Below are 23,623 nucleotides of genomic sequence, written 5' to 3' on the forward strand. Positions count from 1 at the left end.
CAGACCCTCAAGTTCAAGGCAGCTAAGGGTTCCCCTCCTTTGCATTTCATTTAGTTTCACTGTAATGCCTCTGCCAAGTTGATGTTCCTTGTCTGAACATTCCTGACCCTGAATACTGCTGGAAATTGGTAACCAGCGTACCTGGTTGGCTAAGGACTGCTGGAGAAAATTATGCCATCTGGCAGGTTGGTTCCATTGTATGTTCATGGCCTCAGCTTCAGCCAGGCCTTCGGTGTGGACTTCTTTTGGCTCATTCTGTTCCTGTATCTGCAGAAGAGGTCTAAATTTCCTTCTCTGTCCTTCATCAGAGCAGATTATCTGTTGAAGAGGAGGCAGAAGACATGGGAGAGGAATTCCTGTGGCCCTCTCAGCAAGCCTCTCTGTCTTCCTCCTCTCAACTCCACAGTACTCTGGATTCTCTCTCTTCTATCTTTTCAGGAACCGACTGCTCCCAATTATTGGCATTCTCCATTTCATCATTGTGATCTTCTTGGCCACACTTAACAAGTTCTGGTTTCTCCGGTATCAGACACAACTCTTCCTGAACACTCCTCCAGCCTCATTACACTTTCTCTGCTTTACGACAATGCCAGATTTCATTTTGGCAGTGATTTTGTTAAGATGGCTAATGCAAAGCGGATCTTGAGGGAAACATGTGTTTTTCAGTCTTAATAACTCTTGTGAAGAACTATTAAGACTTCATGGACTGAGGGTCCCCCTCCTTTGCATTTCATTTAGTTTTACTGTAATGCCTCTGCCAAGTTGATGTTCCTCGTCTGAATATTCCTGACCCTGAATACTGCTGGAAATTGGTAACCAGCTGTACAGAAGGTGTTTGTTTGCTGATATTTACTGAAACAATGCTTCTATTCCTGTAACCAAAATCAGCAAGCTTAACAAATTAAATAATTAAAGGCTGCTAGAAATCGACCTTGGTGCAAGGCATATCTTTCTCCATTTTTCCTCAGTGGCACATGTTTCAGTGCAAAATATTCACTTGATCATGGGGAAAGGGTAAGAACATAAGGGGAGGAATGCATAAAAAAAAAAAAAAGCCAGTGTGTGAGTGTATGGTTGATGGCTGGCTGGGACTTGAAAGATCAGAGGAACAGAATTTTTAAAATCTAATTTCCAGTGGTCCAGAAAAATCATTCCTTGTCCCTCTACTCTGGATTGCGTTAAAAACCTATACCCAATTTCATTAGAATCATGTTCATAAGGACAAATAAATAAACAAGGACCAAAAACAACAATAGACAAAACCAGGCACCTGAACAAAACTGCTTCTGATAGTTTGAGACAAACGGGCACATTCTGATACTCTTTCTGCACATGTATTCCAAAGCTCTACCTAAGTAGGAAGGTTTGGCTTTCAACTGCAGAAAGCCCATGCCCGAGAACTCTGTTGCTAAAACCGCCACCCAGCCCCTGTCTACCGGCAGCTGGGAGCTGGCGCCCACGAAGAAGATGGATGTTTATAATTTGAAGCTCAGCTCCCATTCCATGTAGGAGAATCAGCTTTTTTCAGCTATCAATATCAAAGGCAGGATTAATGGCTTCATAACATTTTTACTAATAGTAGTAATAAATCTGGATTTTATACTGACCTCTGTCCCAAAGCACTTCACAAGCATAACGAGAAATACAAACTCCCCCAAATATTGTTTTATACAGTCAAAAACCACTTCCTGTGAAATGAAAGGCACTTGCTGTTTAACAGCCCACAGATACATTAGACAACAATTTAAGGCAGGATTATCCAATTGTAACCAAAGCCAGAATTGATTTAGGTAGAATGCAATTACCTCAGACACTCCTGATCTCCATTTTACTTCCCATGTGAACAGACATTAAGGAGGAGTCCAGTTATTACCCACCTCTGTATTTGGTCCCATCCTGAGTCTTTTAGGAAGATAACAGAGCAGGTGGTGTACGTCCCTACATGGGAAAACTGTCTACCTGACCCCAGGGCACAGCGCGCCTCCATGAACCAAAGAGCGGTGGTCTCATTACCAGGTGTTCTCGCCAAAATGGTTGGGTTTCTCTGTTCGGCTGTTGGGACTCTCCTTGTGAAATTTTCTCTTAGCTTATACCTTGTTTTCCTGGCCAGTCTGTTCAGAGGCTCAATTAATTTGACTGTCTTTCCCTGGGCCAATTTCCAGCTCTCCCAAGGCAATCCCTTGAAATATGGGCCACAGCAGCACGTGTTGCCCATTGCTTCTCTACGAGTCACTATCCTGACAAAGAGTCATGAAAATGGTTTGGTGAAACTGCTTATTGTATTCTCCCTTTGGGGGCTTTCCTCATCTTCTAACAAATTAAAGGCTCTGCGAATCCCTATAGTAGATATTTTGCTTAAGTCAACACTTCCCAAGTTCAATGACATTCTTTATTCCCCTTTCATGAAACAAATATTAACATCTCATAAAACTTAGGCTCCAAGAACACTCTTTGAAAAGACACTGTTTTATGGAGTGTCTCAGAGATTGAGTTATAGCTACATTCAGGTTTTCTCATCTATAGAATAAAAGCATTAGACTGGAACCTTTCTGAGACTCTTGTCAATTCTAAAACAACAAACACATAATGTTAAATATAGTGCTGGAGGAATCATTCTCAGGGTGACCCTGAGTCTATAACTAAATATTCCTCAACCTATACTTTTTTACACAGTCTCTCTCAATATTCCAGATGTTTTCCCCCTGCTTAGAACTGGAAATCTCTTGTCAATAAAATGTAAAATTTATTGGTGGATGGGTTTTATTAGTTGGCAGACACAGGAAGCAGAATTCCCCTGAGAAGAGTGTATCCATTATCTCTACTCTCCTAGATTTTAATCTATCTGAACTTGAGATATTAGTTAACAGAGTCCATATACTACGTAAAATTGACTCATTGTGAATCTTGAATTAATGGGATACAGAGCTTGGATCCTCATTTGGATCTTTAGTGGTCAGTCTAAAACAAAACCTCTGACTTGGCACACAACAAATTAGCATATCAAAAGAGCCCAATGACAAAAAGGAAGATATATCCTAAATTTTCCTTTAGATCTCTGGAATATTTCATTCCATCCATTCAGTGATGACTTGGAGAATCTAGACAGATCTTTCAATAATGGATACTGAAAGGGTTTAAGGTGTGGAGGGTCAGGGCATAGCAACTGATGTTCACTGAGACGTAAGCATCGTCAAGAGACCCTGAGAACATAAAATAAATACTTTACCTGTCTTTTTTTCTTCCTTTATTACCTAAAGTTTGACATTGGTTGGTGAGAAATTTAGTAAATTTAGTAAAGGGTATATGAGAAAGGAAGTACCTTGCGGCCATCCATCCACTTAACAAGAATGCATCTGGCACCTCTGGCGATCTGGGTGCTTGTGCTAGAGATGCAGAGATGGGAAGGGCACAGATGGGTATGTTTCCCTTTCTTTGCACCTGGGAGTGTGACTGTGAAGAGAGACATGGACAGTATTCACATAACTACATTGTTCATTCTGTGAATTCATACTAATATACAGTCTCTGAATGCAAGAGGCCTGTTTCTATGATAGCATATATCTAGGAGGCCTGGCTTAAAACAGTGGCATAGACTTCTCAAATAGAAGGATTTGATGGATAAGAAAGAGTTCCCTGAGTTGGATAGAAGAAACAACAAGAACCAATGTGCAGTGGAAAGAAATTTTCTCACAGTGTGTGCAAGGAGTAGCACATTGTTGGTATTTTGGAGTACATGTCTCTTAGATACCTTGGTACATTTTTTGTGGGTATATTTCTTTTTTAAAAAAATATTTAAAAAAAAATAAAAAAAATATTTATTCATGGGAGACAGAGAGAGAGAGAGAGAGGCAGAGACATAGGCAGAGGGAGAAGCAGATTCCCTGTGGGAAGCCCAATGTGGGACTCGATCCCAGGACCCCGGGGTCATGCCCTGAGGGAAGGCAGATGCTCAACGATTGAGCCACCCAGGCGTCTCCAGATTTGAATATATAAAACTAATCTTAAAATATTTTTAAAGCATCATAGAAAATTCTCCTTAGAAAATGTACCTCTCTGAGGCACAATATCTATTTGGGAAATAGGTTTTATTCATCAGAAAAGGTGCATCAAATGTGGTATTTGTAAAACCTAAAATTTTAAATTGTAAAGTCCTTTAAGATCATTGTAAACATTTAAAATGATACAAACGTGTACAATTAATTTTTTTCTTCCCATGGCCTATGCCACTTCTAGTTTCATTGCCTAGGGAGGTAAACTTAGAGTGTCATTATTAAAAGTTTGCTGTGCCTCCACATTCATGGTCAGTTGATTTTTGACAAGAGCCTCTAGAGATTTCAGTGGGGAGAGAATAGTCTGTTCGACAAATAGCTCTGGAACACCTGAATATCCTAAGACAGAAGAACTAAGTTGGACCCCTTCATCACAGCCTCTATAAAATAAACTCAAAATGGATTGTGGACCTAAAAGCAGATGCTAAAATGATAAAACAATTAGAAGGAAATGTAAGAGTAAATCTTTGTTGGTTTTAGGGTAGGCAAAGCCATCTTAGATGTGATACCCAAAGCACAGGTAGATGTAAGACAAAAACACTAGTTGTACTCCATCACAATTAAAACAGCCATTTGACTGACTGTATATTTCTCATGAGAAGCTGCAGAGGCAAGAAGACAGTGGGACAATTTCTTTAAAATATTGAAAGAGTAGAACTGTAGGCCTAGTATTCTCAAAATAATAAAAATATCCATAAGGAATAAATCCAAAGTAAAGGCATTATAATATGGAGGAAAAATGAACGAATTTGTTGCCAGCACCTTTGCTCTATAAAAAGCATATAAGAACATTGAGACCAGAGGGAGGCTTAGAACTTCAGAAATGAGAGGATAGGAACAGAAATGGTAAATATCTGGTAAATAAAATATTATTAAAATAGTATTAAAAATAATAAAAGTATTACCATTAATAATTTAATAAATTTATTTATCTAAAATTTAAAATATGACATCATCTGGTGGGGTATGTATATATACATACACGTACACACACACACATATACATATATAATCCTAAGGAATCTATAAAACACTCTTAGAACTAATTTGTGAATTTCTTAAGTTTACAGAATACGGGATGCCTGTGTGGCTCAGCAGGTCTGCCTGCAGTTCAGGGCATAATACTGGGGCCTGGGATCAAGTCCCGCATTGGGCTTCCCACAGGGAGCCTGCTTCTCCCTCTGCCTATGTCTCTGCCTCTCTCTCTGTATTTCTAATGAATAAATAAAATCTCAAAAAAAAGTTTACAGAATACAAGGTCAGTTTTTAAAAAATGAATTGTATATATACTAAGTGGACAACTGAAGATTTAGAAAAATACACTACCATTTATAAAAGCACAGAAAATCTGCAATATTTATGTATAACTCTAACAAAATGTGTTAAGACTAATGCAGTGTAAGGAATCATAATCTTATATTGCTAGTTAGTGCCATCACATTTTTCTGCGGTCCCCCAAATTGACATGTATGAATGAATTGTTTCCTTAATTAATCTGTTTCTTAAATGTGGCATTCATTTGTCTCTATCATTGAAAAAACAAATCCTGGATACAAGGAACTTGAAATAAGCCAAATACTTCTAGCAAAAAATAAGAGTTCTTCCCAGAACAAGAGGACTAATTATATGATAATCAGAAAAAAAAAAAAAAAAAGGCCCACCACTGTCTATATAGACTCTGTTCCCTTTCTCCAGGGAGCTGAAGTTTCTGGATGGCAACATAAATAAAATAAATAGCACGTGGGGCAGTGACTCTGCGGTATGTGGCAGAGAGGGAGGTTTTTTGGGAGAATTGTAGTGTTAGTTGAACTCCTCTATCGCAGAGGGCTCACCTGAGCAACGGCTGTACTGGGCTTCCCGGTGGGAATACAGTGAGAGTAGCCTCTGCACTTGTCTCTAGAGAGTTGTGAGGGAACTGACTTGGAGTGAGTGATTTAGGGCCTCAGTACAGACAACCCGGTTGACTTCTGATCATACCAGGTGAGGAGGGCTGATGCACAATCATTGAGAGGTTAGGGACTGTTTTAATTTAAAGGGATTGCTGTTTACTGAGTTTTCCAAATTCCAGGATACTGTTTAGTGTGCTAACAGGATGTATTAGGGAATGTTAGACCTTAACTTAGAACCCTATTAAAAGCAGGAGAACCCAACCCCGCCCTGGAGGGTAAAACATTCATTGCAGATATTCAGACTTTACAAATGCCTGTGATTCCCTAAAGAAAAAATGCCTTTAGACAGGAGAATGTGAGAACCAAATTCAGGAACTGGATGCAGTGGCAGTGGTGGATCGAGGACAAGCATGAGCGAGGTTGGAGGGGGCAGATGTGTGCTTGTCTCTGCCTCCAAAGCATGTCTGCATGCTTCCTTCCCTGGGCTCCTCTGACTCCTTCTCATACTCCCTCAGGCATCTTGAAGCATGTAAGGGAAGAAGAGGTGGTGGAAAAGAAAGGAGGACACTATGGCACCGCCATGGATTAAGTTTTCCTCCAGTGACTAGTGTTCATTTCTATGACTATGTTACCTAGTATCCATGCACTTTTAAAAAAATCCTCTACATTTTTGGACGTACTTCCAAGTATTTTCTCATGTAATGGTTTGGTGGTGGGTCCCTGAGTCATCTACATTTCCTTACTCACATTTTAGGAGATAGAACATCCCATTATTTAATTCTGCGTATGTGTCCCAATTGTCGCTTCAAGCTTCCAGCCTAGATTTCCAGCACAGGGTCACAGTTGGATTGTATCGCAGGTGGTGATACAGTGTACCTCTGTTTGTTTTTCCATCTGGAAATGAATCACTAAAATCTCAAAATTCATTCTTAGCCACCCACCTATAGACAACATGCTAATAGAATGTTTCACTCCTGCAGGTTATTGGAATGGAAAAGGGGAGCTAAAATGCAGTGCATCATTGGCAGAAATATTTCTCTGATGGAATTTATTAGTTAAGCCACTATGGAGGAATACAGATTTTCTCTGATGGGTTTCATTCTGGTTTGCTAGGTAAACAAAACATTTTTTCAAAGAAATTTATGAATTTACACATAGGTTGGAGATGAAATTGTTCTTGAAATCTACTGCTTAGAACATTTGATCAAATACAGCTTCAATTCATTCTAGATATAAAATTTATAAAGAGCCTGGCCAGGGAATTGATGAAGGGTCACCTTTTTTAAAAAAGAGAAAATTAATAGAGAAGATTCTCATATGGGTAAGTGTCCTATCTCTATGGGTGGGGATGAGAAGATGTGTGCTTTGGACAAGGAGGTGATCACATGGATCCATTCACATTCTGCCACTGGGTTATGCTTATAGTTGTTCAAGATTTCCATGGTCTTGTTTCTTCTTCTGCTTCTCAGGCTCCAGCTTTTCTAAAGCACCAAGATATTGTTGATTTTTCTGTTGTTTGAAATAAGCAACAGTGAGTTGGGCAGGAGTACAATGGACAGGAGTTTGTCGGTCAAAATTACCTTATAATTTTTGAATTTTCAAAAAAGCAAACCATTACTATGACTACTTAACACCTTCCTAGTGTTGCAGTTGCATACAAAATATTTTATCATCCTAGCTTTTCAGATTTGGTTCTGTCACTCCTAAAATGAGGGTTATTAAGTTGCAGTCCAAACATTTCTTGAGCATCTACCACATAAGGGCATTTTCCTAGCTTTTCCCAATTGTGAAGTTGGTGACACCATTCTGAATTCAGTGAGGAACCAGCTGCTTTCTAGGAAGGGATGTCTTTCCAGGGACAACTTTAGCTCACATAAATCCTTAGCATGACTGAAATCCTTTTTTCTAAACGTGAAACCTTATGGATTCAGTCCCAAGGCCATGGTTTGCTGAGGATGAATGGTTTCCATTTCCTTGTTTGTTGTGTAGCATTTGGATCTTCTCCAGCCAGTGGGAGTCAAGGCAGACTGTTCATTACATATGCTTAATGGAACGGGAAATTAACACAATGGAAAAATATGTATTGCTACCCAGTCTCTGAGAGTACTTCAATTTCAACTAAGTACAGAAAGGTGATACCTTGTTATTTTATAACATTGTTTAATTACTCAAGCAATACATGTTTACTGTAGAAAAATAAAGATAAGCGGAAAGAAGAAATAAAAGTCACTTACCCTCAATACCTAAAGATAACTAGTATTAACATTTTGATATACATCATCTCAGATTTGTTTGTGTGCTTAGATTGGACCACACTGTGTTTTAAATTCTGTTTTTCTTTGGGTTAATAATATTTGATTAAAAACTTCCTCTGTTGATAAATCTATTTCACAACATTTAAAAATGGCTCCATAGTTAGTTGTGGCACTTTATATACTCCTATCCATTTAATTGAACCCTCCTTTGGTAAATGTGTAGTATTTCCAATTTTTAGCTATTATATGTTACATCATAGTAAATGTTATTGACATCAATTTTTTTACACTTATTAATTATTTCCTAAGTAAAAATTGCTTAAAGTTTAATGCTTTGTCAAAAGGCCTGCATTTTTGTGTATTTTGATAAATATTGTTAAATTGTCTTCTAGGAAAGTTATACCAGCTTCTTTTCACAATAACATTATATGAAGGTACTCATTTTCTCTACATTGCTGGCAATTTCAAGTATTATTAATTTAAAAATCACTACTAATTCTGAGAGGTGAAAACTAGTAATTTATGGTCTTAAGTTAAATTTCTTTGGTTACTAGTGAGTTTCAGTAATGTTTTTATGTTTAATGTCCATTTTCACTTTTTCTTTTTAAATTGCTTATTCATATTCTTTGTCTATTCTATCAATGTGTATAATTTTCTCTTATTGAAGTAATCATTTTGGGGATTTCCATAACAAGATGGTTTTTATGTAATATTTGTTAGTAGTTGAGGTAAAGGAGCCAACCATCCTGAACTCACCCAGAGCCCAACACTAAAGATGTTTATATTAATAGTTGGATTGTAATACCTGTTGTTTATTAAGCACAGTTTAAAATAATTCTCCACTGCTTACCATCTCAGAAAATACCTGGCCTCTTTATCATTTTTTAGTGGTATACCATAGTAAATGAGTGAAATAAATATTTTTCTCTTACATAGGATTTTTGCTTCAATCTATCTGCATTTCTGTGTCCCTTTAGATCTGCTTCCCTTTTTTATGCTCACTAGTTCCCAGTGCATTTCACTATAAACATCCACCACCTCCATTTCTTAGTGGAAGTGCTGCCCTCTTGCTGTCTTAACTCACTTTCCCATCAGGGCCCTTTGAACACATTGCCTAGGGACATTCCATAACCAGTGGCCATGGCTGTACCGCCTCCTTGTCCCCCAAGAGGGCCAGGACTGAGGTGTGACATCCCATCTTTGAGCTCCCATGTGAGACTGAGCCAAAGCCACCCTCCACTGGATTTTGCTTCCTTTCACACCCCAGCGTGATCTCTTTCCTTCCCAGTTCCCACTTGCCCTCTCCCACTTTCCTTGAGAACATTTACTGCAAAATAACTTTCACAAAATGCTTGTTATTGGTTCTGCTTCTGGGATATGTCCCCTAAGGCACATATGTCAATATTTAGAACTTCAAGGAATGTGGCAGTGAAGGTCAGTTCATATTGTGAACTCTAATGGCGAATAATAACTACGGTAATTGGCATTTTTGAGACATTACTATGAATTTAACACTTTGATAAGTGCTTTCTCATGAAATTAATTTCTCATCTGATCCCCATATGTGGTATCTCTGTTTTTTTTTTTTTCTCGAGGCAAGAAAACTAAGCTAAATTTGTTTATGTTCACATAGATTCTCAGTGGCCAAAATGGGATTCAGAGCCAAGTCTAGCAGACTTCAGAGCTCAAGATCTGTAATTATACCTGAGAAGAGGCATAGGGTAGGCTGTGGCAGGGTCAGAAATTGTTCTCAGGACCCTTGGGCATTCTTGGACACAATTTGAGGTGCATGCACACTGACTGACAGTCACACACAGGCAGTGTGTGACTCAACATTCTCCTGAATTACAAATGTGTACAAGGTGCCTTTAAAGGACTACTCCCCCTTATTTTTTTCCAGCTTACTACAGTTTTGTAGGAGAAGGAAAACATGAAAAAAAAAAAACCTCTCTGTTGGGCAGAAAGTCAAGGTAGAGATATATTTGATGACACAGAATCTGGATCATCAGAGATTTTTTTTTTTCATTTAGTGGCCTAAGTCCTATACACTTATTAGCACATGAGCACAGCATGTACATAATTATAAATTCTGCATTTAGTGACAAGGATGCTTTCATTTTGACTTTCTCCTACAGACCCAGACCAAAATCACAAACAAAACTGAGATTTAAGAGACTTGTGCAGATTGCAACTCTTCTCCTGTTGGCTAACTCAGCTTCTTCATTTAGAAGCCCTCAGTAGGGCTCCTGATGGAAAATAGCAGCAACAACACCAAGATGCCCATAGAAATTTGAATTTCAGATAACCAATGAATGATTTTTTTTTATTGATTTATGATAGTCATACAGAGAGAGAGAGAGAGAGAGGCAGAGACATAGGCAGAGGGAGAATAAGCAGGCTCCATGCACCGGGAGCCCGACGTGGGACTCGATCCCAGGTCTCCAGGATCGCGCCCTGGGCCAAAGGCAGGCGCCAAACCGCTGTGCCACCCAGGGATCCCCCAATGAATGATTTTTTAATATAAGGATCTTCCATACCATTTTTCTCTATGTAATATTTGGGGCCTACTTAGACCAAAGGACTATTTGCTGTGCATCTGAAATTCAAACTTAACTGGGCATCCTATATTTTATCTGGCAACTTACTTTCCTTAAACCCCACCTCCACCCCCATAGCAATGCTCTTTGTGTTATGGCCTGCTTGTAGGATCTTACTGTTAGGCTCATGTATTCAAAAGTATCCATCTCAAGACAGGTAACGTCACCACGGGTAAGCTCTTATTGGGCCCTCTGCTTCCAAGTCACTAGCTACAAACCACTTTCCACCCAGGTGTCTGAAAGCATTCCAAAACACAAATCATACCACTCCCTTCCTTAAAACCTTTTAGTGGATTTCTATCACATTTTGAATATAATCTAAAGGATTATCCGTGTGGTCTATGATTTTTTCTGTGATCAGACCCTCCTTTCCTCACTGACCTCTATCTTGTCCCTCTTGTCAAACAAGAGAGCAGTTCCAGATTAATTTCCAACCTTGCCCAATCCCCCAAAGGGATCAGGAGGAGAGTCTTCCCCCTTCAGAGGAGCTGAACTTTCATCCTCTTAGAATAGCCAGTCATTGGCTAAGATTTACCCCAGAAACATGTTAACTCCCAAAGAATCCTTCAAAGATTCTCTTAAAAGCACACTGCTATGTTTTCTGATCGCTGCTTTATAATTGTTATAATCCATCAATTTAATATTGTTATGAAAAATTCTAATAAATCATGACTTAGTCACAACTGATAAGACATGACTAGCATCCTGGGCTATGTGTTGAGTCCCCCTAATTTATTATCCCATTTATTTGAAATTGATTGAAATTAAAGATCTTCTCTGAAGGCTAGGTAAATGGCCTTGGGCAGAATTCCGTCCAGTGTTCAAATTAAGGAATTGCTTTCCAAGCTGAAGTTGGGGTCTGAGAGATTTTATCTGAAAACTCTTTTCCTGTCTCTCTGTTCTGGAGAGGTGAGGGCCTGGGGCACACCCAGTCCTGCTTCTGTCTCCTGGACTGTAGACTATGAATCCCTGACTACACCCACGCCACTCCTACCAGTGCTACCCAATTCTGAATAATTCAGGCATTTTCAAGGGAAAATGTACTGTGGAATGACATTTTCAGAATCGAATAGACTGATATCTTTGATTAAAAAAAATTGTCTCAATCAAAAAGGAGCCAAAAGTCTTAGCCACTCTCTTTTAAAATTAATTTCCTAAATTATCTTTTTAATCAGAAACTTTGGTTCTTTATTTTTTTATGAGTTATTACTGTTTCAAAAGGCCAGATGTCCCAAAACTCTCACTCTTGGTTTATAACGTCAGACTGCCTCATATGCATATTAAAAAATGCTTTTTTATAGTTAGATCCATGCATCTGGCTCATTTACAATGGTGCCAAGTAATAAAGCAAATGTTTTAAAATGGGAGTTACGTTTTAAAATTAATAAAATTAACTGGTAAATATATGAAGAGACCTCCAGTCTTAGTAATAACCAGAAGAAAATGAACTAAAACAATAATGAGATGCTTAAAAAGTCAGATAATGCCGGGGTGGGGGGAATCAGATGCAAAGAGATAGGACTCTATAATCTCCCATCCTCCTCCAGACATATACCAGAGCACAATGAGGTGAGGGCTTTGCTTGTACAAATGAGAGTGTGAATTAGTACAAGCAATTTGGCAATAGCTACTAAAATTAAAGAGAAGTAAAGCCTATAAACCAGCTGTTTCATTCTGAGAATGTAATACCACATAATTCTTGTGCATAAGTTCCAAGAAACCTAAATGAAGATCGGTTCATTACAGGGTTGTTTCAGGAAAAAAAAAAAAAAATCTCATAATAATCCAGTTGTCCTTCAGTAAAGGAAAGGAGAAATTAACCGTTTTATATTCATAAAATGAGATACTATTATGCAGTAAAAAACATCTATAGTAATAGATATAGTTTAAAAAAGATCAGTGTGATCAACAAAGGTAGATCTTTTGAAAACAGTATTGGGTTAAAAAGCAAATTGCCAATGCTATGTATAGTACAATATTTTTTTAATAAAGATTTTATTCACTTATTCATGAGAGACACACAGAGAGAGGCAGAGACATAGGCAGAGGGAGAAACAGCCTCCCTGCAGGGAGCCCGATGCCGGACTCCATCGCAGGACCCCGGGATCACGCCCTGGGCTGAAGGCAGATGCTCAACTACTGAGCCACCCAGGGGTCCCTAATATAATATATTTTATGTGGAAATAATATATTTTGCTAACTAAAGCATGTATACATAGTTAAAAGTATGCAATGGTGTAGATATATTTTAAATTTATGATAGAGGTCACCTCCAAGGAGAGGAGATAAGAATGTAGTATGGTGGAGAACAGAGGAGACATCACCTTTATTCTTAGTTTTCTTTAAGAAATATGAGGAAATATGATAAAAATATTAGCGTTTGTTTCTCTGAGTGGTAAGTACACGGAAATTTATTATCCTTTGCATTCTGTATTTTAAAAATAGTAACAATAATGGAATGGAATAATGGAATAATCAATCAATATAAAAGCAACAATCACCCCAAAAGAAAAATGGGCAAAGAACATGAACAGGAAATGTTGCACTCATATGGGAAATTTAAGAAATGAAATGGATGAACATAGGAGAAAAAAGAGGCAAACCATAAAACAGACTCATAACTATAGAGAAGAAAATGAGGGTTGATGGAAGGAGGTAGGTGGAGGATGGGCTAAGTGGGTGACCGATATTAAGGAGGGCACTTGTTATGATGAATCCTGGGTGTTACATGTAAGCAATGAATCACTAAATTATACTCCTAAAACCGATATTACAGTATATGTTAGCTAACTGGAATTTAAATAAAAAATTGAAACTATGAAACAAGTAAAATTACACTGTGTATGAAAAAAATGAAATTCCTAACGTTGTATAAAGTAATGCAAATTAAAAGATGTAAGTATTTCACATACAAGACTGCCAAAGATTAAAATGAATGATAGAACTATAAAAGGTAGGGTCCCTGGGTTGCTCAGCGATTTAGTGGCTGCCTTCAGTCCAGGGCATGATCCGCGAGTCCCGGGATCCAGTCCCACATCGGGCTCCCTGCATGGAGCCTGCTTCTCCCTCTGCCTGTGTTTCTGCCCCTCTCTTTCTCTCTGTGTCTATCATGAATATATAAATAAAAAACCATAGAAAAAAACTATAGAAGGTATAAGGAAGTATGATTTCTCAACACAGCTAAAATTAAGGGAAGTTAATACAGTATTTCTGTAAGGTAATTTAGTTATATATTAATGATAAATAGGTATGTAGATAAATTAAAATGTGCAATTATGTTCATCTAACAATTTTTCTTTTAGAAATTTATAACAAGAACATAGAAATATATCCATGCCATTATTTATATTTGGTAATGCAGAAAATATGTATTGAATGACACACCAAAAAAGTGGTGAATGTCCCTCTGAGAAAGGGGATGGGCAATACAAGTTTGAAGTGATATAGGGAAATCCATTATATATTTTTTATATACTCTGATTTTTAAAAGTTTTTATTTAACTCCAGTTAGTTAACATGCAGTGTTATATTAGTTTCATGTGTACAATATAGTGATTCAGCAATTCTTATATCACTTGTCATGATAAGTGAACCCCTTAATCTCCATCATCTATTTCACTCATTGCCCCACCCGCTTCTCTGCTAACCATCAGTTTGTTCTCTATAATTAAGTCTCTAAAAAAAGTCTCTATCTTGGTTTATCTCTCTCTTCTTATTCTTTTTGCTCATTTGCTTTATTTCTTAAATTCCACATATGAATGAAATCATATAGTATGATTTCATACTGACTGATTTATTTTGCTTAGTGTTATATTCTCTAGCTCCATCCATGTCTTTGCAAATGGCAAGATACCATTATTTTTATGGCTGAATAATATTCTGTTATATAATATATATTATTAATTATGTTATATAATTATAAATATAATATAATATATAATTATATGTTATTTTTACTATATTTTATACAACATATCTTTGTCTATCGATGAATGCTTGGGCTACTTCCATATCTTGGTTATTATAAATAATAATGCACTAAACATCAAGGTGCATGTATCCCTTTGAATTAGTGTTTTTGTATTTTTTGGGTAAATACCCAGTCATGTGATTGCTGGATTGTAGGATGCTTCTCTCTTTTTTTGCTTTTTTAAAAAGATTTTATTTATTTATTCATGAGAGACACAGGGAGAGAGAGAGAGGCAGAGGGAGAAGCAGGCTCCACGCAGGAAGCCTGATGCGGAACTTGATCCCAGGACTTTAGGATCACACCCTAGGCCAAAGGCAGGCGCTAAACCACTGAGTCACCCAGGAATCCCCCAGGATGGTTCTCTTTTGAACTTTCATACCTCCATACTGTTTTCCAGAGTGGCTGCACAAGTTGGCTTTCCCACCAACAATGCAGGAGTGTTCCTTTTTCTCCATATCCTTACCAGCACCTGTATCTTGTGTTTTTGATTTTACCCATTCTGACAGGTGTAAGGTGATAGGTCATTGTCATTGTGGTTTTGATTTGCATTTCCCTGATGATGTGTGATGCCAAGCATCTTTTCATGTGTCTGTTGGCTATCTGGATGTCTTCTTTGGAGACATGTCTGTTCATGTCTGCTGCTCATTTTTAAATTGGATTGTTTGTTTTTTGGGTGTTGAGTTGTATAAGCTTTTTCTATATTTTGAGTACTAACCCTTTATTGGATATGTCATTTGCAAATATCTCCTCCCTTTCTATAAGTTGTCTTTTAGTTTTGTTTCCTTCACTGTGCAGATTTTATTTTGATGTAATCCCTTTAGCTTATTTTTGCTTTAGTTTCCCTTGCCTCAAGAAACCAATTTAGAAAAAAATTCCTTATAATCTGATTTTTAAAATCAGTGTATGTGTTACTTTTCTTTATGACAGCTTTGTCGAAATATAATGGACATATCATAAGCTCAGCCTTTGAAATTCTATAATTCAGTAGGTTTTAGTATATTCAAAGAGACCATCACCATTATCTAAATTTAGAGTATTTGCATCATAGTAAAAAGAAACCTCATATTCTGTATTTTACACCTTGTAGGTTTAGGTTTACAGCCTTAAAACTTCACCTGGCTGCAGACATTTAATACATTTTCAGTCTCTATGGATTTGCCTTTTCTGGACATTTTATATAAATGGAACCGTACAACATGTGGCCTGGATTCTGTTGCTTAGCCTGTTTTCAAGGTTTATCCAGGTGTAGCATGTGTCAGTATTTCATTCCTTGTCTTGCCTGCATAATATTACATTGTATGGATATGCCACATTTTATGTATCTATTCATCAGGTTGATGTATATTTATTTGGGTTGTTTCTCCTTTTTGGTTATAATGTATAACACTGCTGTGAACATTGATGTACATTTTTTTTGTGTGGACATGTTTTTATTTATCTTGGATATGTAACTAAGGAGTGAAATTGCTGGTTGATAAGGTAACTGTTTAATGTTTGACAAACTTCCAGGCTATTTTCCAGAATGGCTGTACCACTTTACATTCCTATCAGAAGAATATGAGAATTCTAATTTCTCCAAATCCTTCCCAACATTTGGTATTATCTGGCTTTTTTGATACAGCCATATTAGTGGGTGTGAAGTGGTACCTTACTATGGTTTTGATTTGCATTTCCCTGGTAGCTAATGATGTTGGGCATCTTTCATGTACTTTTTGAGCATTTGTATATTTTCTTTGGTAAAACACTTGTTTAGATCTTTTTGCCCATTTTTGAATTACTTTTTTATAAAGATTATTTATTTATTGATTTGAGAGAGAGAGCATGAGCAGGGTCTTCTGGGTGGCTCAGTTGGTTAAGCATCTGCCTTTGACTCAGCTCATGATCTCAGGGTCCTGGTATCAAGCCCCACCTCTGGCTGCCTTCCCAGCAGGGAGTCTGCTCCTCCCTCTCTCTCTGCCTGTCGCTACCCCTAATTGTGCTCTCTCTCTGTCAAATAAATAAATGAAATCTTTTTTTTTAAAGATTTTATTTATTAATTCACGACACACACACACACACACACACACACACACACACACAGAGGGAGCGGCAGAGACACAGGCAGAGGGAGAAGCAGGCTCCATGCAGGGGAGTGTGACATGGGACTCGATCCCAGGTCTCCAGGATCAGGCCCTGGGCTGAAGGCGGCGCTAAACCACTGAGCCACCCGGGGTGCCCAAATAAATGAGATCTTTTAAAAATATGGTCTCTTATCAGATATATGATTTGAAAATATTTTCTACTATCATATGGGTTATATTTTCACTTTCTGATAATGTCCTTTGAAGAGTAAAGTTTTTAATTTCCATGTTTAGTCCAGTTTATCTGTTTTTTTCCTTTTGTTACTTGTGATGTCGATGTTCTATCTAAAAGACTTGACCTAACACAAGGTTACAAAGATCTGCTAGTATATTTTCTCCTGAGATTTTAAGTTTTATACTTAGGTCTATCATCCTTTTTTTTTTTTTTAAGATTTTATTTATTTATTTATTTATTTATTTATTTATTTATTTATTTATTTATTCAAGAGAGACACAGAGAGGCAGAGACACAAGCAGAAGAGGGAGAAGCAGGCTCCCTGTGGGGAGCCCGATGCAGGACTGGATCCCGGAACTCTGGGATCACGCCCTGAGCCAAAGGCAGATGCTCAACTGCTGAGCCACCCAGGCGTCCCTCTTATCATCCTATTTTGAATTAATTTTTGTACATAGTGTGAAGAAGTGATCCATTGTTATATTGGTGTATGTATTTCCAGGTATTCTCATACCATTTGTTGAAATACTGTTCTTTCCCCCATTCAATTATTAGGACAACCTTGTCAAAATCAATTAATCATAAATAACCATAAATCATAAACATTTATGCTGGACTCTTAATTCTATTCCATTCATTTATATGTGTATCCTTATGACAATATCACACTGTCTTGATTATTGTAAGCTAGTTAGGAATAGGAAAGTGTGAGTTCTCCAACTTCAGTTTTTAAAAAACTGTTAGCTATTTGGTGTCACTTGTGTTTCCCTGTGAATTTTAGGATAATGTTGTCAGTTTCAGCAAAGATGCCAGCTGAGATTTTGATAGGAATTGCAATGAATCTGAAAAGCATTTTTGGGAGTATTGCCATCTTAACAATATTAAATTTTCTAGTCCATGATCATGGTGTCTCTTTCCATTTACTTATATCTTCTTAACATACTTTACCAATGTTTTATACTTTTCAGTTTACACTTTTGTTAAATTTATTTCTAAAAATTTTCTTTTTTGATATTATTGGAAGTGACATTATTTTCATTATTTCAATTTTGCAGTGTTTATTGCTTGTATAGGTAAAGACAGTTGATTTTTGTATATTGGTCTTGTATCATGCAACTTTGCTGAACTTGTTTATTTGCTCTAATAGATTTTTTTGGTATGGATTGCTTAGAATTTTCTATCTACAGGATCATGTCTTCTTGAAGGAGAGTTTTACTTCTTCCTTTTCAATCTGGAGCCATTTTGTTTCCTTTTCTTGCCTAATTACCCTAGGTAGAACCTCTACTATAGTTGACCCTTGAACAACATGGGTTAGAACAGCATGGGTCCACTTATATGTGGATTTTTTTTTGTTAAATAGACTACAGTATTATAAATGTATTTTCTCTTCTTTATGATTTTCTTAATAATTTTTTCTCTAGCTAGCTTTATTGTATATATAACACATGTACACGTATAACATATATAATATATATACACATATAACACATATAATATACACAATATGTGTTAATTGACTGTTTATGTTATTGTTTAGGTTTCCAGTCAACAACAGACTATTAGTAGTTGTTTTGGGGGAGTCAAAATTAGATTTTCAACTGTGCAGGGATCTATGCCACAACCCCTGTATTGCTCAAAGGTCATTATATAATATTGAATAGAAATGATAAGAGCTGACATAGACATTTTTGGCTTGTTTGGTGCTCTCTCTCTCTTTTTTTTTTTTTGTATATAAACTGAAGTTGTCATTTGAATGTTTTCTTTTTTTAAGGATTTTATTTCTTTATTTGAGAGAGAACTCAAGAGAGCACAAGCAGGGAAAGCTGCAGAGGGAGAGGGAGAAGCAGGCTGCCTGATGAGCTGGGAGCCTGATGTGGGCTTGATCCCATGACCAAGGGGCTCATGACCTGAGCCAAAGGCAGACACTTAACTGACTGAGTCATCCAGGCACCTTACCTTGGCTTGTTTCTGATCTTAGTAGAAGAGCATTTAGTCTTTCATTATTGACAATGATGTTAGCTGTGGTTATTTGTAGATGTCCATTATCAGCTTGAGTAAGTTCCCTTACATTCTTAGTTTTCTGAGGGTTTTTATCATAAAAGGGTGTGAGACTTTGTCAAATGCATTTTCTGTCTCTATTGATCTGATCATGGGGTTTTTGTCCTTTATTCTGTTCATATGATTTTTGAATGTTAAGCTATGATTGTTAATTTTATATGTTAACTTGACTGGACTAAGGGATGTGCAGACGAGGTAAGTAAAACATTATTTTTGAGTGTGTCTATGATTGTGTTTCTGGAAGAGATTAGGATTTGAAAAAGTAGACTGAGTAAAGAAGATTGCTATCCTTAATGAAGGTGGGCATCATCCAATCTGTTAAGGAGATGAATAAAATAAAAAGGTGTAGGAGAGGTGAATTTGCTTTCTTTGCTTGAGCTAGGACATCTGTCTTCTCCTACCTTTGTATACAGGTGCTGCTGGTTCTTTGGCCTTCAGACTCAGACTGGGATTTACATCATTGGCCCCCTCAACTCTTGGGTCTTTGGACTAGTGCTTAAACCATTGGCTTCCCTGGTCTCAGGCCTTTATACTCAGACAATTATGTCACCATCTTTCCTGGTTCTCCCTCTTGCAGATGGCAGATTGTAGGACTTCTAGGCCTCCATAATCATGTGAATCAATTCCTATAATAAATCTCTTCACATATGTCTATATATATTCAATTGTTCTATTTCTCTGGAGAATTCTGGAAATTAACCAAAGACTTGGAACAATACAGTGAAGTTCTGTTTAAACAAAATGGCTGAATCTTGTTAAGAACAGCCAGTTTTGTGGAGTTTTACCTAGCACTGTTCTCATCCCTCTCTCCTCATAACCTTGAGGGCCAGCAGTATCACAATTAATGATGCTGGTAAAGCCAGCAGGCTAGCAGCCACTGGAGGGGGCAAAATGATTTGGAGCTACCCCAAAGCCCCATCTCCTAAGATTATCATTATTTGACCCATCTAGCAGCTCCTGTCAATCTCCTGTCTCAGCATTTATCTTTGATTTGACTCAGAGTTTGCTGGGGAGTCCTATCCCCAGGGTATTAATTGCCATTCCAGAGGTACTTCTCTCCATGTATTACTTTTGCAGTGGAAATGTACTTTTGAAAATGTTTGTACAGCATAATTAAGAGTTATTTATACTAGTGATCAATTGGGAACAATTAAATGTTTAAAAATTATTTTGAAAAGAATGATATATCTGTAGCATTTAGAACAAGCATTTGGGTGTGGATAGTGTGTGTGTAGTATGTTAAATAATAATAGGTAGTAACTTTACATATGTCTGTAAAAGTGACAAACATATCCCAAAATATTAATAATGGCTATTTGGGGGAGGAGTTGGATTATGGATAATACTCCATATATAAATGTGATATAAACTTTAATATTCAATTAAAGTATGATGAATATATCTAAGATAATTTTACTTCCTAATTCAAAGAATACATTCTTTTGTACCATAATTTTTTAAAAATAAAAGTGTTATAAACTTGCCAGCTATTTGTAATCCATAAATGGACACAGGTTACTGTTTGATAGGAAATTTGCTATCTATATTATTACTTTGAAATCCTGGATCAGAGGGATGAAAGATCTTACCTCTTGACTATTAGGTATGCATGCCACTTTCTTAGTTTTATTTAGTTGAGTTCAAGAGACACTAATACCAATTCCCAGAACTACTTTTGCTTTTAGAATCTGCACGGATCCCTGAGAATGTATAATTTCTCCATTGCTTAGCAACTGTTCCATTATTTTCAGGAACTTGTTAAATGAATGAATGCATTTTGATGACAAGACATCTTTATTCATTCCATGCTCTGGGCCACCATGTAATAATAAGAGATAACGAAATGAAATATTGCAAAGATCATGTCCCTAGTCACTTCAGCCCTCCAAAACCTTCAGAAGAGCTAGGTTGAAAAGAAACTTTTATGCAAACAGATTTTAAAAGCTAATAGAAAAAGCATATTGATTCTGAAATAATTGTCTACATACATTCACATTTTCTCTTTATCAGTTGTTGAATGACCTTCCATGGAAAAAATACAAATAGAAATTCTATGTGGATATCAATCTTTAGCAATTTCAAAATTCCTGAATTGGCTCTAGTTTCCCTTATACTAATGCATGTTATAAACTCGGACCTGAGTTGGAAAGTAGCTAATAATCAAGGCTCCCACTTTATTTTATTATTTCTCTATTTATTTTATTTATTCATTTATTTATTCATGGGAGACTCAGAGAGAGAGAGGCAGAGACATAGGCAGAGGGAGAAACAGGATCCCTGCAGGAAGCCGGATGCGGCACTCGATCCTGGGACCCTGGGATCATGATCTGAGCCAAAGGCAGATGCTCAACCTCTGAGCCACCAGGTGCCCCAAGGCTCCCATCTTTAAACATTCAAAGATCATCCTGGAAAGATTGCACATCCTATAGAACCCATTTCCTTTGTTGGAAAGCAAATGCTGTATGTTAATCCCCTTCAAATGGAAATAACAATTCTAAACCACGATGGTTTAATATAGCTACATTTTGGTTTTAACTCTGAAAAAGCTCAGAGTAAAATTTTGGCACCTAAATTTCAGTTTACTGTCAGATCCTGACAAATTTTATTTTTTCCTAAGCCTGTGTAAGGAAACATGTACACACAAACACACACACACTCATAGCAAATGACGTTAACAATAAATATGAAAAGTTGAAAATATATTAGGTTCTAGGATTATGTCACCTAAAATATGTATGGTTGAATAATGAAATTTTGAGAACTGGATATATTTATAGGCTTAAAGTCAAGAAGCAGGGGCAGGACTTTAGAATCTTTCTGCTTAGTCCTTTCTCTTCAGCCCAGGAAAGCTTTAATGCTTATCTAAGGTCGAACCAACATTGGGAATCAACATTTCTATTTCCAATTCATGCTCTTCCAACTCAGTGTCTCTCTCTTCCTGCCAGAAACTTTGAGCTCAGGGTTAAAAATAATTTTGAGGTTTTTTTTTTTAAAGTAAAACTAATGCTGTAATAATCTAAGTACATGGAGTAAAATTTAATATTTCTTTTTGAGTCTTCACATACAAAATTTGTATGTATGTGTATAATATGCCTCTTGATACTTCAGAGAAAACAAAAATAGACTTTGATTAGATGACTCAATTTAATTTAACATTTAAGTCAAGCATCATCATTTGGGAAGTTAAGGCAAGCTGGGAAGAGGAGAGGCAGAGGACATCATACAGGTGTGTGTGAAATGGCTTTTGTCTTCTGCCAGCTTATAGGCTATTTTGGGACATAAAACTTGGATGGGATCACAACAATATGAGGATGTGTAGTTTGCAAAGATATTATGTAATTCAGAGGAGAGTAAATATTAATAAATGTTTCATGAAGAAAGTAGAATTTTAGGTGGATCTTGAAAGGAGGGTGAGATTTAGAGAAGTAAAGGGAAGAAAGAAAAATTGAGATTAACTTCAATTTGCGAGCTACATTCTTACCAGAAGAATTGTAGTGTGGCTTATAAGATCAACTGCCAAGCCTTCTGTGCCTTACTTAGTTTTCTCCTTGGTAAAATGAGATAACAAAAGTAGAACCAGCTTCATGGGGTTATTATGAAGAGAAAGTCAAATTCTCTATCTCCATCATTTAGAATAAGGAGCTAAAGACAGCAAAGGTTCATTCAGTGTTTACTACCTGTACCTCTGATATGCAGCGTGAAGTGTATAGGGTTACATGAGGCTTTGCAGAAGTTTTGGTCATTCTTGTTTGCACTGAGGAGAACTGTGACATTCAGTTTGATGAGGCATGTGGATGTGGAGGGGATTGCTACCAGATGAACAGGGTGGAAATCACAGTCAGAGTATCCAGCCATTTCCCAGAACCTGTGGCAGGGTGTTTTACTACCACTTACTTCTTTCTCTTGATGAGCTTGGAACTCAAATATTCTTCAACTTGTCCTGAATTCTCTTAGCTTAAAAGCAGTGTCATTCATTCATTCTTTATTTATTTATATTTTTATTTAAATTCAATTTACCAACATACAGTCCAGCATTTGTTTCACATGCAGTTTTCAGTAATTGGTCAGTTGCGTATAACACTCAGTGCTCATCACATCCTGTGCCCACCCATTTGCCCCATGCCCCGACCCATTGGAGGGTATTAAACCATGTCTTTTCGAATTTAGACTTTAGGCTCATCCCAACTGAATATCTTGATGTGCTGGCTTCTTAAGCTTTTGAACCATAGGAGAGTAGCTGGGCTCCAGCTCCCTGCATACTCCGACCTGAGAAACCTGAGTGGGTCATTTGTCAGGACTGTCTCCAGTCCCTCCTCCGGTGTCATCCGTCATCCCTAGCTGTATCCACGTATCCTTCTGAGTCTCATGGCTGCCCATGTTTCTCTTTCTGACCAGCTTTCATTCAGATGTGTGAATTAAAACAATAAACCTTGCTGTTCCCATTTTCCTATTGCAGAAACATTTTTGAGTCAAGGGTGACTCAAAAAGCTCACAATTACTCCTACAAGAGCAG

General features: G+C 37.1%; 1 long non-coding RNA gene across 1 annotated transcript in view; it reads right to left on the bottom strand.

Moving 5' to 3' along the window:
- LOC102153297 overlaps nt 1-20,809 on the bottom strand; it is a 38,567-nt gene extending 17,758 nt beyond the window's left edge. The window contains exons 1-3 of the long non-coding RNA XR_005366377.1: nt 20,700-20,809; nt 6,686-6,832; nt 3,320-3,450 (exon numbers count right to left, since the gene is read on the bottom strand). This is a non-coding gene — a long non-coding RNA (uncharacterized LOC102153297). The remainder of the gene's footprint in view (nt 1-3,319; nt 3,451-6,685; nt 6,833-20,699) is intronic.
- Between the last annotated feature and the right edge of the window lie 2,814 nt (nt 20,810-23,623).

Source organism: Canis lupus, chromosome 11 (genome assembly GCF_011100685.1).
Source record: "Canis lupus familiaris isolate Mischka breed German Shepherd chromosome 11, alternate assembly UU_Cfam_GSD_1.0, whole genome shotgun sequence".
Taxonomy (NCBI): Eukaryota; Metazoa; Chordata; class Mammalia; order Carnivora; family Canidae; genus Canis; species Canis lupus.